This window comes from Desmodus rotundus, chromosome 3, assembly GCF_022682495.2.
Source record: "Desmodus rotundus isolate HL8 chromosome 3, HLdesRot8A.1, whole genome shotgun sequence".
Classification (NCBI taxonomy): Eukaryota; Metazoa; Chordata; class Mammalia; order Chiroptera; family Phyllostomidae; genus Desmodus; species Desmodus rotundus.
This window is the reverse complement of record NC_071389.1, coordinates 4,971,696-4,984,382: the sequence shown is the minus strand read 5'-3', so window position 1 is coordinate 4,984,382 and position 12,687 is coordinate 4,971,696. Positions and strand designations below refer to the sequence as shown.

At 58.5% G+C, this 12,687-nt stretch overlaps 1 protein-coding gene across 2 annotated transcripts in view; it reads right to left on the bottom strand.

The window, feature by feature from the left end:
• SPSB1 (splA/ryanodine receptor domain and SOCS box containing 1) overlaps positions 1-12,687 on the bottom strand; it is a 58,566-nt gene extending 45,879 nt beyond the window's left edge. Inside the window, exon 1 of one of the 2 annotated variants that reach the window (XM_053920355.2) lies at positions 12,460-12,687. The gene's annotated coding sequence lies outside the window, so the exon portion shown is untranslated. Of the gene's footprint in view, positions 1-11,721; positions 11,879-12,459 lie in introns of those variants that run through there. The other variant, XM_045190500.3, reaches the window with a different exon arrangement.

The following is a 12,687-nucleotide window of genomic DNA, read 5'->3' as shown; positions in this document are numbered from 1 at the left end:
GCACACGCTCCAGAGCACCCAGACACACCCGTGTGCCGGAGCCTACCTGTGCAGCAGCCGGGTGACTGCTGTCCTCTGAGCCGCCCCCACGCTCCCCAGGTCACGAGCCTCATCACGCTCCGAGGCCACGCAGGGTGGTGACTCAGAGCACGGGCTGGGTCTGCGTCCAGCCTGACTTCTTGGCTGGGGGATCCCAGGCCAGCTATTTGACTTCTGTGCTTCAGTTTTCCCATCTGTAAAATGGGCGGACCGAGCCACACTCAGCAGAACTCTCAGCAGAGATAAACAAGCTAATGCTGGGCAGTGCCGAGAACAGGGCCCAGCACACAGAGAGGGCTGGATGAATCTTAAGTGAACAGGTCTAAACGCAGGAGGAAAAGGTGGCCCATGTGCACAGGTGCTCCAGGACACAATGGCCTTGGGCCCAGCTTAGGACAATCGGCACACACTGTCACTGGCCACCCTGACTTTACACCCTCCACCTGCCGCTGCCTTCAGTAGGTGCTTTCCCAAAGTGTCCTGCTTCAGTGTGAGAAGGACAAGGTGCGAGATGGTGCAGCCTGTGAGCTGCTCCCCCAGAAACCTCCATGAACACCCTTGCCTGCACGGCTCTCTCGCACTAATGGGCCTGGGGCTGCTGCCCACCCTGCCCCCAGGCCCCGCCCCACAGACAGCAGCCTTCAAGCCTGAGAAGAAATGCAGCCTAGGATGGTGCGGCAGGCTGCCCGGCTGTGCACAGCGACTAAAAATCATCCAAGTGGATATTTGCTGTGGGTGGCAGGTGACTTATTCTGCTAGAAATAAATCCTACCTTCCCTCCTGCTGTTTCCACTCTGAACCTCCAAGAAAGCAAACCACGGCTCCACCATCCAGAAAGGTCGGGTACTACCTGCTTTGTTCTGAAAGATTCAGGGGAAACAGTAATACCAAGACAAACCCTCTCTGGCCTCAGGAGGTTCTACTCGGTCTATACACAGCTCTTTTATCTGGCAGGGATTGAAGTGAGGTTCAGCTCCAACAGAAAATTCCCCATAGATGCTCCAAACCCACCTCTGCAGGAAGAAAACATGGATCACAACCTGCACCCCAAAATCTGGTGGCTAAAGCCACATGGCACCCAACACCCAGCAGCTCTGGCAGACCCATCATAGATGCTGCCAGTTTACCCTGGTTTTGACCCGTATCTCTTCCTGCCAGCTACTGAAGCATTTCGGGGAGAAGGCAGACGCATGAGGGGCAGGAGAAGTCAACCCTCAGTCTGTCTCTAGGAGAGTGGCCCCAAAACCCTGCTTTCAGCAGTTCAAATGATTTCTGCCCTAAATTAATCCTTATACAGAATTCTACCCCCTAAAAAAAATATGAAGGTCAAAGTCAGACTACTCTGGTTCAGACGGCCTGTCTCCCCACTCTGGCTGGGCCAGGGAGGTGGCACTTACACACCTGCTCACCCCAGAGCCCGGCCCAGCTTCTGGGGTTCCCCCGAAGCTCACTGCCCCTCATCAGAGCTGCCCAGGAAACCAGAACATGGTTCAGACCCCCACAGCACAAGAGCCCCAACTGACCGCTTCTTGGACCTCGATGCCTTCCCTAAGCCCGATCTTTCCAGGACAGAGACTGTCCGTGCGCCTGGAGGAGATGGCCGAGGACTGGTACCCGTGGTGCAGGGCGATTAAGAAGTGGAGTGATGAAGAAGGGGGCCTCCCCACACCGGTCTCAGCTCCTGCACGTGCTCAAAATTTTCCATTAAAAAAACACCCGTAAACACTACAGCAAAGCAAAACCTCCGTGGTGGTGAGACACCCCCTGGCGTGGGGGGAGGAACCCCAGTCATGGCTTGGGACTCAGCTCAGACATGGTGGCCTCCCGGGCCGGTGCTGTCTGGGCGTCTCGGCGCGGGCACCACAACGACCCAGACAGAGCGGGCATTCACGGAATATTGGCTGGATGATGAAGGAATTTTAAAAAAACCCCAAAACCTCTACCCTGAGCTGTCTAGACGCCCCAAGTGTGACTCGACAGTCAGGGCAACAGGCTTTCGGGGACCCCAGGGGGCAGACAGGGGAAGAGGGACCTGCTCTTACAGACGGTCCAAAACCAGCCCAAGAGGAAGGATACAGCTGGAAGGAGGGGAAGCCCTGCCTCTTGAATATCACATCTCTCCAGAGACAGGAAGTTTTGTGAAAGGGACTCTGACATTTACATGTAATTGAACATAATTTTCACACTAGTGTAGCCCCTTAGGATGATTTTCCAAGCTTCAAACACCGGGTGACTTTTCTCATTATAGCTTCTTAAAATCTCCAAACAGAGAAGACCCTTGGAGAAGCAAAAAACCCTCCCAGGCCCCTCCACCCCCATCTTCAGGGTAATTAAGCAGCGAGTTTCCGATTCCTACGTCTTCCTGATATACCCAGGGGCACATTCCCCAGAAATCCACAGCAGTGCCCCCAAGAGCTCACCTTGCACAAAAGCCACCGTGCTCTGAATCCTGTTTAACCTCGGGGTCGCTGGAGGCTCCCTGGGATCCACCTGAGAGGCAGACCTCCCAGCGTGGCCCATGTCCTGCGTGGCCTTCCCGAACTGGAAGCAGGACCATCGGGGAAGTCCCCAGCTCCCCCGGCCCCTGGCAAGGTTCAGAGCCACAGAGTGGCCCCACCCCAGCCAGAAACCCTAGCCTCTGTCAGACTCACAGCTAAATCGCCAAGTGGACAGTTACTGACCTGCTGGGAAGGCCCCCAGCGTGTCCAGGCAAAAGGCCCGTGGAGTTGAACTGGGGCTGCGAAGGGAGACAGCCAGAGCATTTAACCAAGGAGGCAAGGGTAGATGGAGACAAAGATTTCTAGTTTCTCCATGCCTCTTAGGAGCAACTTTTGGGGTGAAAAAATGGGGTGGAAGAGGGGTGAAGGGTACCCTGTACCCACTGACAACCCCTGGACCCAGCATTCAAGGCCCCCTTACCATACAGCAGCCTTCCTGTGACCATTCTCCCCATGGCCAGTCCCTCCTCCCTTCGGGTTACTTCCACTGGAAAGACCCCAACCTAGAACAAACGCCCAGAAGAGGTACACGAGGCCCTCCAGGCCCACCCAGCACACCTGGCAGTGAGCTCGTGAATCCCGCACACACCTGCCGCGTCCACCTGCTCTACCACTGACTCTTGGGGCCTGGGCTGCTTTGCGCACCTCCAGAGTCCCGCCTGGCGAGCAGCACGTGCCCAGGAAACGATGCCACCGTGTCCCACACTCACAGTAGAAAGAACACAGGCTGTGGGATGCGGCCAATGACACATCACGCAGGTAGCCATGTCACCTCCGGCAGATCAGAAAACACCCCTGAAGGGCATGCTTCTCCTGTGTGAACGGCAAGGTCAGACCCAACTCACAGGGCTGTCGGAAGGGTAAGAAATCCACCGACGGCATGGGCGCTGGGCCTGGTGCACGGTTGGCATTCGATTAGGTTAAGACTGTTTCTGGCAGAATCACACTCAGAGCAGTTGGGGGTTGAGGCACCCCGAATCCAACATTTGCCCGAGAATGGGAAGCAAAGGCAGGAAAAGGATGTCGGGGGCTCCAACGACCAAGGAGCCAATGTTCCTCAGGTGGTGACAGGTCCGGTCTGCGCCCATGCCTGGGACAACCCACCAGTGTCCTTTATACAAGCTGTCCCCCCACCCACAGTCATGGGACCACGGCTCTGGGGGCGCCCGGCCCAGCACCCCCTCACTGCTTGAGTGCTGGTGACGTCAAGGGCGGGCAGAGAGCAAATGGCACTGCTGCCGCCGGTTGACACTGGTGAGGGCGTCGTCACTGCCTTGGAGAGGCAGGAAGCTCTGGGTCACACCTCAAATAACACAGAGACGGTCCACACCCTTGGGGGCCTGGCTGGTCTCAAAACACTGGGAGAAAAGGAGAAGAGAACAGGACCGGCTGACGCTGAAGCTGCCATCCCAGAAGGCCAACAGGACAACCGTCAGAGAGCAGACCTGGAAACAGCCCCACCTCTGGGTGGCCTGGGGGAGGAGCTCCACAAGTCACAGACCCCAGGCTCAGGGCTGGCGTCCCTGCTGGAGATGGTGGAGGTGGTGGGTGGGGATGTTGCGCTGAGTGAGCTTGGGATGAATGAGGTTGTGCCCAGAAGGTGTGTCACAGGTTTGGGAATTTACCCCAAGAGCAATGGTCGCTACTGAGCAGCTCTCAGAAGGAGAGCTGACATCGCCAAGGGGTCATTTTTAAAAGGTCGCCAGAAAAAATTTAAAACAATGAGAAGGATGGCTAACTGCAAGACGACAGGGGCTGAGTCTTCGGCGGCGATGACGATGACAGAAAGGCGGTGTCTGCAGTTCAAGGTGACTGTTTTAGACCAGCCCCAGACCAAGCTGTCGGGCCCCTGCAGTGGCCCTGCTGCAAGCCGGGAAGAGAATCCAGCTTCCCTCCAGGAGACACTGGAACCTGAAGCCAGGCACCAAGAGTCACAGAGCAGGGGATTCCATTCACAGGACAACGTCCAGAGCAGGCAAAGCCACAGGCTGAAAGCAGATTGGTGGTTGCAGGGGCTGGGGAAGGGGCATGGGGAGTGACTGCTAAGTGGGTGCAGGGTTTCCTTTTGGGGTGATGCAGATGTTTTAGAACGAGATAGGAGTGGTTGCAGGACACGGTGAATGTCCAGCGGTCCCTCTGTACCCGCAGCGAATTGGTTCCAGTTCCCCTGTGGAAGCCCAAGTCCATGGGTACTCCAGTCCCTCCTATAAAATGACGTAGTACTTGCATGTAACCTCTGCACATTCTCCCGCCTACTCAAATCTCCTCTAGGTTACTCGTCATGCCTAATACAATGTAAGAGCTCTGTGAATAGTTGCTACACTGTACCATTTGGGGGATAACGACAAGAGAGAAAAAGTCTCTGTGTGTTCAGCACAGAGCTAGGCCCGACTGCACAGTGCGCGTCAGCAACCACGTGACTGTTTTCCAGACCTGTTCCCTCTGCAGTTGGTTGAGTCCGCAGATGCGGAACCCAGGGACACAGAGGCCGACTGTACCACATGCCACTGAATTGCTCACTTTCAAACAACTCTTTTTCTGTGATGTGGCATTCACCTCGATAAAAAACCAAAAAACAAAAAAACACCACCATTAGCCAATGCCACAGAGCATAGTAAGAATGCTAAGAGACCTCCTGGAGTTAAGTCTCCTTCGAGCCACAGGTCCCATTTCGGCTGGGGCGCCACCATTTCCTCACAAACCTGGGGCCACTTCTGACTGTCCTCGGCCCCGTGTGTCCCCGTTAACCCTGCAGGAGGACGGGTGCTCCCCACACCCCCAAATCCACTCTGCTCTGCCCAGAATGCTCCCCCCGGGGTCAAAACCTGGCTATTTATAGACAACACTGCAGGGAGCAGCATCCACCGTGAGGGAGGCTCAGGGGCCCCAGGCTGAAGAAGAGGTGAGACAGCCCACGGGAAAGAGGAGTCGCCCCAGGGTCCCTCAGCAGGTGCCTGAGAAGTCCAGGTCAGAGGCCCCCCACCAGAAGCATCCCCTGGATCCCGGCCCCTCTCCACACGCCCACCCTCTGTCATCCTCCTGCCTCTCTGTCCTCACTCAGCCCCACCCCAGCCCCACACTAGCTCCTGCTCACTTTGCACATCAATGTCCTCCCCCCAGGAACACCCACCTGCCTCTGTCCCTCACCTTCCGCCTGCCACCATTGCCATAATGCCCTGAGTACTGTCATCCCAGGGCCTGTGTCTCCCCAGCCACACAGAGAGGGAGGGGTCCCCTCCATCCTTTGTATCCTCAGCCCCAGCAGATTGGCTGCACACAGTAGGTGCTCAATACATGAGTGAAAGAATAAACGACAAGCGGCCCAACACAGCGCACGAGAGGAACCTCACCTTGGAGTTCCTGACCTCCCGCGGGGCCATGGGGGAACTCTGGTCTGGGAAAGGAAAACCCGGCAGGCAGGTTCCGTGAGGGAGGTGCCACCTCCCACCCCACCCCACCCCGCCCTGCCCCACCCCCAGCACGCCGTGGGCCCTGCATGTGACCTCACTGCCACCCCGTGAGGTGGCACCCACACTGCACGGTCGAGGCTACGAAGGGAAGCGTGTGACCAGGCCGCCCAACCGGAAAGCACTGGTACATCCTCCGAGCCCAGGCCCAGGCCTCTGCAAGCCCTGCTCAGAGCCAGCACGCCGCTGGCCGTGGCTGCACTCCTCCGTCCAGTGAGGATCCAGCAGGAGCCTACTGTGTACACCGAGCACTGGGGAGCCAGTGAGGAACAAGGTCCACGTGTCCTGCTCCTGCTCTCCTGGAGCCCGCAGTCCAGTGGGACAACAGCCAGCTGCCCATGGGGCCTCGCAGGGGTGAGTGTGTGTCTGGCTTGGGTGACTGTTGGCGCCAGGCAAAATCACAGGAGCAGGCGGGTCTGGGAAGAGGGGAGACATGAGGAGCTTGGGTTTTTTTGTTGTTGTTGTTTTAAAGATTTTATTTATTTTTAGACAGAGAAGGGAGAGAGAAGGAAGAAAGAGGAAAACATCAATGTGTGGTTGCCTCTCGTGCACCCCCTACTGGGGTCCTGGCCCACAACCTGGGCATGTGCCCTGACTGGGAATCGAACCGGCAACCCTTTAGTTTGCAGGCCAGCACTCAATCCACTGAGCCACACCAGCCAGGGCAGAAGTTTGGTTTTTAAAAGTCAAGTGAGAGGGGCTTGCAGGCTATAGACAGACATGTGCATGTCTGCTCAGCATGAACCGTGCAGGGCGGGGAGTCTGCAGGAGGCAGAGTTGTGGGTAGCGGGATATAGACCCTGGGGCCACAGCTAGGAGGGGGCACTGGGGAGAGGAGGTGGCTGGGCCGAGAAAGCAGTAAGGAGGGGATGGGAGGCAGAGCAGGAAGGGCCAGGAGGCTCAGCAGAAGTGGAGGCTGTGAGGGGTGGGGCCGGGAGCACTCCCGAAGCAGAAAGTTGGAGGGTGGGGTGGGGGGCAAGGGCACCAAAGCAGCAGAACTGGAGAGTAGATGCCAGCTAAAAAGTGCTGTGCATGTTGGCAGCTAGGATGGTGCCCTCCAGGGGCTGCTGGCAAGACCTGGAGGCGCCAGGAAGCGAGGGAGTGGACACCAGGTGTCCTGCCCTGGGAATGAGACTGGGCTTCGGCTCCAGGGGCTGCCCCTCCCACCCTGGCAGCAGCTCCAGGGGCTCAGTGGCCCCTTGAAGCTAGAACCCTGGGTCTCCAAGCCTGAGCTCTGGCTCCCTGCCTCCATCCCCCAGCTCCCTCCAGCTCCCTCCAGCTCCCGCAGCAGCCTCTCCAAGCAGCTGGAGGGGCAGTGGCCTTTGAGGCTGGGCCAGTCACCTCAGGGCAAGGCAGGGGCCCACAAAGTCCACCATCAGAGCCCCTTCAGCCCCACGATCACCCCAAGGCACATGCTGAGGCCCCTCCCTGGGGCCCATAACTCAGGGAGCATGATAAAAAAAACCCAGAGACCAAGTGTCCACAGGTGGAGGAACGGAGCACCTCAGCGTGGTCCACCCACACCATGGAATGTCACCCAGGCTTAACAAGGAGGGATGTCCTGACACCCACTACAACCCGATGACGGCACGGGGCAGAGGGAACGCTGCCGGTCACAGAAGCAAGCCTGTGTGATTCCGCTTCTCCCATGGACCTCAAGTGGTCTCATGCATAGATGCATAAAGGAGACATAGGTGGGTGCAGGGCCCAGGGGTGTGGAGTGGGGGTCAGAGACTGTTTCTCAGACGAGGAGCCCTGGAGACGGACGGCAGTGATGCACGACGGTGTGACTGTACTCTGTGCCCCCGAGCTGCACGCTCACAAACGGTTATGGTGACGTTGTGTGTACATTACTGCGATCTTAAAGAGAGAGAGGAGTATAAAACCCCAAACCAGGCAGCCTTCGCAGGTGGCTCTCGGGCACCTTGGTGCCGCCATGGAGACCCCCGCACATGCCCCTCTCGTCAGAGGTGGACTGTCCCCAAACAGGTAGGCCCAGCCACAGCACTCTGCCTGAGGACACTGGAGCAGAAGTCTCCAGGTGACAGTGCCGGGAATGATGCCCCCCACCCCCGCCCCGGGGCTCACCTTATCTCATGCCAAAGGCTCTGCAGCTGGTGGTGATAAACCCCTTTGAGAGCAGGTCCCTGTCTCCAGCCCAAGCCTGTCTCCCTGAGCCCCAGGCCTAGCTGTGGTCTGGACCCATCACATAAACCATCTCCACCCGTGCCCCTTGTCCCACCCCTCTCTAGGGGGTCCCCATCCGCTATGACCCCCACCCTAGCAGGGAACATAAGGACATCTGCACTTCTTCACCGTTCTTCACACCCACATCCAACTGAGTACCACACCTGCTGAACCCACCTTGCAAGCACCGCTGGCCTGTCCCAGCTGGCAGGAGACACACGAAGTAACACGAGGAAACCTGTTAATCATCAGAGGCCCAAACGCAGGCCCAGCAGCTGCCCGTGGCCACCTGCGGCCTGTCTGGTGCAGCCATCCAGACCCTGTCACCAGGCAGATCCTAGATCCCCACTCAGTGTGGCATTTCCGTTCCACATGCCCTCAGTCCTGGCCCAGAGCACCCGCTGCCTCCCTCATTTTCCCAGAGTGCCCGACGCTTCCCGGAGAGCTGCAGACGCACCCACACTCCTCCATCCATTGCCCCTTCGGTGATTTCAAGCCAATTAAGCTGGAGGTTAGGTCAGTCAGGTCCAGGGCTTGTGAAAACCCATTTCCACATCCCCTGACACCCAGCCCCACCTCAAATCAGCACAGTGGGGGTGAAGCCAGGTTGTGCCCTGGTGAGCGCCTGTGCCTATGGTTGACCCGGTTTGTGCCGTGACCAGCGGACTCCACTATTTGTTGAACAGCCGACAGAACTTTTAAAATATGAAACAGGTAAGAAGCTTTTCAAAGGCGCTCAGGCGGCGGGCAACAAGACAGATCCCCAACGGGCCACCGCCTTTCCCTCCTCAGCGTCAGGAAGGCCCCTCAACTCCAGGTCGGGAAGAGTGCGCTTATCCCGACTCGCCACCCAGCGGAGTCACAGGCCCCCTCTTTGAGACGAGATGCTACCCTTAAGTGCTTCTTAGGGGGTAGTTACAGATGGCCAGACATCAGTGTGAGACCGGCTTCCTAATAACACAGCCTCAGTGTGCACACGTGTGTGCTTGTGTGCACACATGTGTGTGCACAGACACTAGAAGCTGGCAAGGGAACCTTATATATTCTTCTCTCAACTTGAAACTGTCCATAATAACAACATTTTCCATTGAAAAAAATATGTACTTCTTTAAGAAAAGGTGAAGTCGATGGCAGTTAAGCACGTGGGCTTTGGAGTGAGAGTTTTGCTCCACCCCTCGGGAGCGGAGGCGAGACTGTGGCCAAGTCACGGGGCCATTCCAGCCTCAGAGGCAGGTGGATGGCAGGAGAGCCCACTGGTACCCGGGCTCTTAGGAGAAAACAAGGGTGCACGTGTCAAGGGCTCATTTCACAGCCCGGTTCTAGCACACGCTGTAACTACTCCTGCTGTTATTAGTACCACCACCATCTTCATCCTCAAACAAAGTCACAACCAGGAAGCTCTTGGCCACACAGTGCCTGGTACCTGGCTAGGAGCGGGACTTTCACCCTTAGGTGGGAGGGACGCTATCAGGTAACGGGCAGTTGAAAGTCCAAGAGAGAAGCACCTTCCTTTAAGTCCATATTTTGTCGGTCGGGCTCGTGGGGAAGGACGGGGTGAAGCGCCGAGGCAGACAGAACCTCACCTGCTCCTACCCTGTACTTTGGTCCGATAAAGATGCTCATTCCCCAACTTCTCAGGAACAAAAGATAAACTGAGTCACACAGACCACAACCTGTTTCTTGAGAAGAATGGGTGTGAAATTCCCAAACTAAACTTGTGAACACCATAAGGACCAGAGGTTTGGCTCAGCGTGAAAATGGATCAGCAGGCAAGTCTCTGCTCACCCAGAAGCCGGGGTAGGCGCCGGGGACGCGGCTCCGCACAGGGAGGGGAGCATCCGTTGTCCTCGGTGAGCAGGGGCCAGCGCTGGCCTCCACCACGCGGAGTGATCCCGCTGCTGCTCACAGGAGAGATCGGGCATCAGTGTGACTCCCCAGGGAGCGTGCGAGTGTTAAGCGGCGGCCCTGGAGAGCCCACGGCGGGGTGGCTTCAGCCTCGCTGGAACAGCCTGAGGAACGCAGCCTCACCCTGCTCCAAAGTGACATCCCTGGGAGCCCCTGGCAGGACCTCTCCTTCCTAAGAGCCCTGGGACCTCTGACCCCCAACCTCCCTGAAGCCACCTGTGTCCCTGCTCATGGCCGTCAGAGCCACTGCAGTTGATGTGTCACTGTCTTTTTTCTCTGCTTCCCTGGGAAAGAAAAGGCAGATTTGGCAAGTTACTGTGTGAGGCCACTCCGTACCCCCATCCGTGCACATGCAGGTTCTCTCCCCACCCCCACCCCGCCCCCGCCCCTCCGTCTACTGGGTAAAGCACTCCCTTCGGAAGAAAAGGCAGCGAGAGAGCAAGAGACGTGCTTAAGATGATCTAACCCAGCCCATCACTCCATAGCTGTGACAGCCTGAGTGCCTGGCCTGTGACCTCAGCACTAGGGACAGTAACCAATGACACAGCTGGCACTCTGGAGCCTTGGCCCTTAGCCCTGGCTGTGCACTCTGGGTAGGTCTGCCACCCTCTCTGGGCCTCTCTGGGGAGAGATACCCTGCAAGTAGGATGGGGCTTCCCCAGCTCCTCGATTCTTCCCAGGGGAGAAACCAGCCTCTGTCCCTGAAGCTTAATCCAGCGCTCCCACCATCCAGAGCAGGAGTACCAGGAAGGGACGAGGCAGGGAAGGGAAGGGCAGCTGCCTCTTCCTTGCTTGCCCTTCCCCTCTCCCTCCCCAGGAGGGACTTCTTCCAAGGACACCAAACTCTAGTCACTGGGGTGGCACTTTTACCAGCAACACCTGTTAAAATGCACTCATGACCAGTTTCTGAGGCTACCGCTGGAGTATTTAATTAAATATTACTCACTCAGGAAGCAGCCCCTGCCAACTCACCCCCAAACCGCACAGTTCATTTTCAGAGAAAGAAGGGGGGGAGTGCTGCCTGCACCCTCCCCAGCTGGCACCAGCACGGCTCCCCTGGCCCAGCGCTGGGGTCTGGCACAGCCCAAAGTCAGGAACCAGAGGTGCCACTGCCAGGTGACCGTGGAAGGCACACTGTCCCCCCACACAGCTGCACTCACTCAGACACACACAGACACACTCACACAAATGCACTCAGAGACGGACACACAGCTGCCCTCACACAGACACATTTACACAAATGCACCCAGAGACACACAGACACACTCACACAAATGCACTCAGAGACACACAGCTGCACTCACGCAAATGCAGAGACACACAGCTGCCCTCAGACACACACAGACACACTCACTCAGATGCATTCAAAGACACAGACACAGATTCATTCAGACACACACACACACCCAGAAACACTCATACCTCAGACACACATATGCACTCTCACACACATTTACACACCTATTCACACACCCACACAGACGGGTGCAGAGACTCACACGGGGATCACACACTCAGGCACACACCACCTCACTCACATACACCACTTGCAGTGTGACGGGCAGGCCAAGCGGGGCGTTAACGTTCCGAGGAGACTTTGCCGTGAACTTGAACAGCACCATTACCAAGTCCCTGCACACACTCGGGAGCAGAGGGATCCCACGATTCCACCGACCGACCCAGGCTGCTCTGGTTCTTCCGTTTGGATTGATTTCCTGACATTAACACTCGGCTCTCCCTCCGTTGCCGGGAGAAGCCGCGGCGGCTCCGGGGAGGAGGGAAGGGTGGCGCCGTCCGGGTGTCGCCCGGCGGACTCCCCGGGGGAGGCGCTACCGGCCGGGCGGGGCAACACCGAGGGGGCCAGTCCGGCCGTGCTGCAAATGCGGGCCCCGACTGGCGGGAAAAGCGAAACTAACTTCGTGGAGCGGGAGGGGCTGGTCGGCGCTCCCGCGTCTGCCGCGGGGACTGTCGCGGGAACGGAGGCCCTGGGGCACCCCGGCACCTAGAAGTCGGCGCGGGCCGCCGCGCGCCCCAAGCGCCTTCGCTTGATCTGCAGCCGCCGAGGCTCAACCCCGGGCGCAACGGTTGTCGCGGAGCTGGGACTCCTGCCCCATGTCGCCCCCGCAGGTGGGACCCGCGGACGCCGCTACCAGCCCGCACATGCAACGGCAGAAGCGGCAGCGGCGCGGGGCGGCGCCCGACCCCGTCTCCCGGGACCCGCGGCGAGAGAAAGCTCCCCGCGCCCCCTACGCTCCCCAGTGCCCAGCCCCGCTCCCAACCACTCGGTCCCCAAGTGCCGCGATCCCCGCGCCCACCCCGTCCGGCCCCGCAGCCACCCGGTTCCCGAGCCCGGCCCTGCCTACCGCGCCAGGGAGGCCGCTGCCGCCGCCCGCTCTCCGGGGCCGAGAGGCTCGGGGCGCCCGCCGCAGGGAGCGAAGTCGCCTCCTCCTCGCGGCCCCGGCGCCAGCGCCTGGAGCCTGGTTCCTCTTGCGAGCGCGCGGGCTGCCTAAGCGCGACTTCTGTGCAAAGAAGAAAAGCAACCCAAGGATTTAAAGTGAAAAATGAGAAAAGCGCCGGGGGCCGGGCCGGAC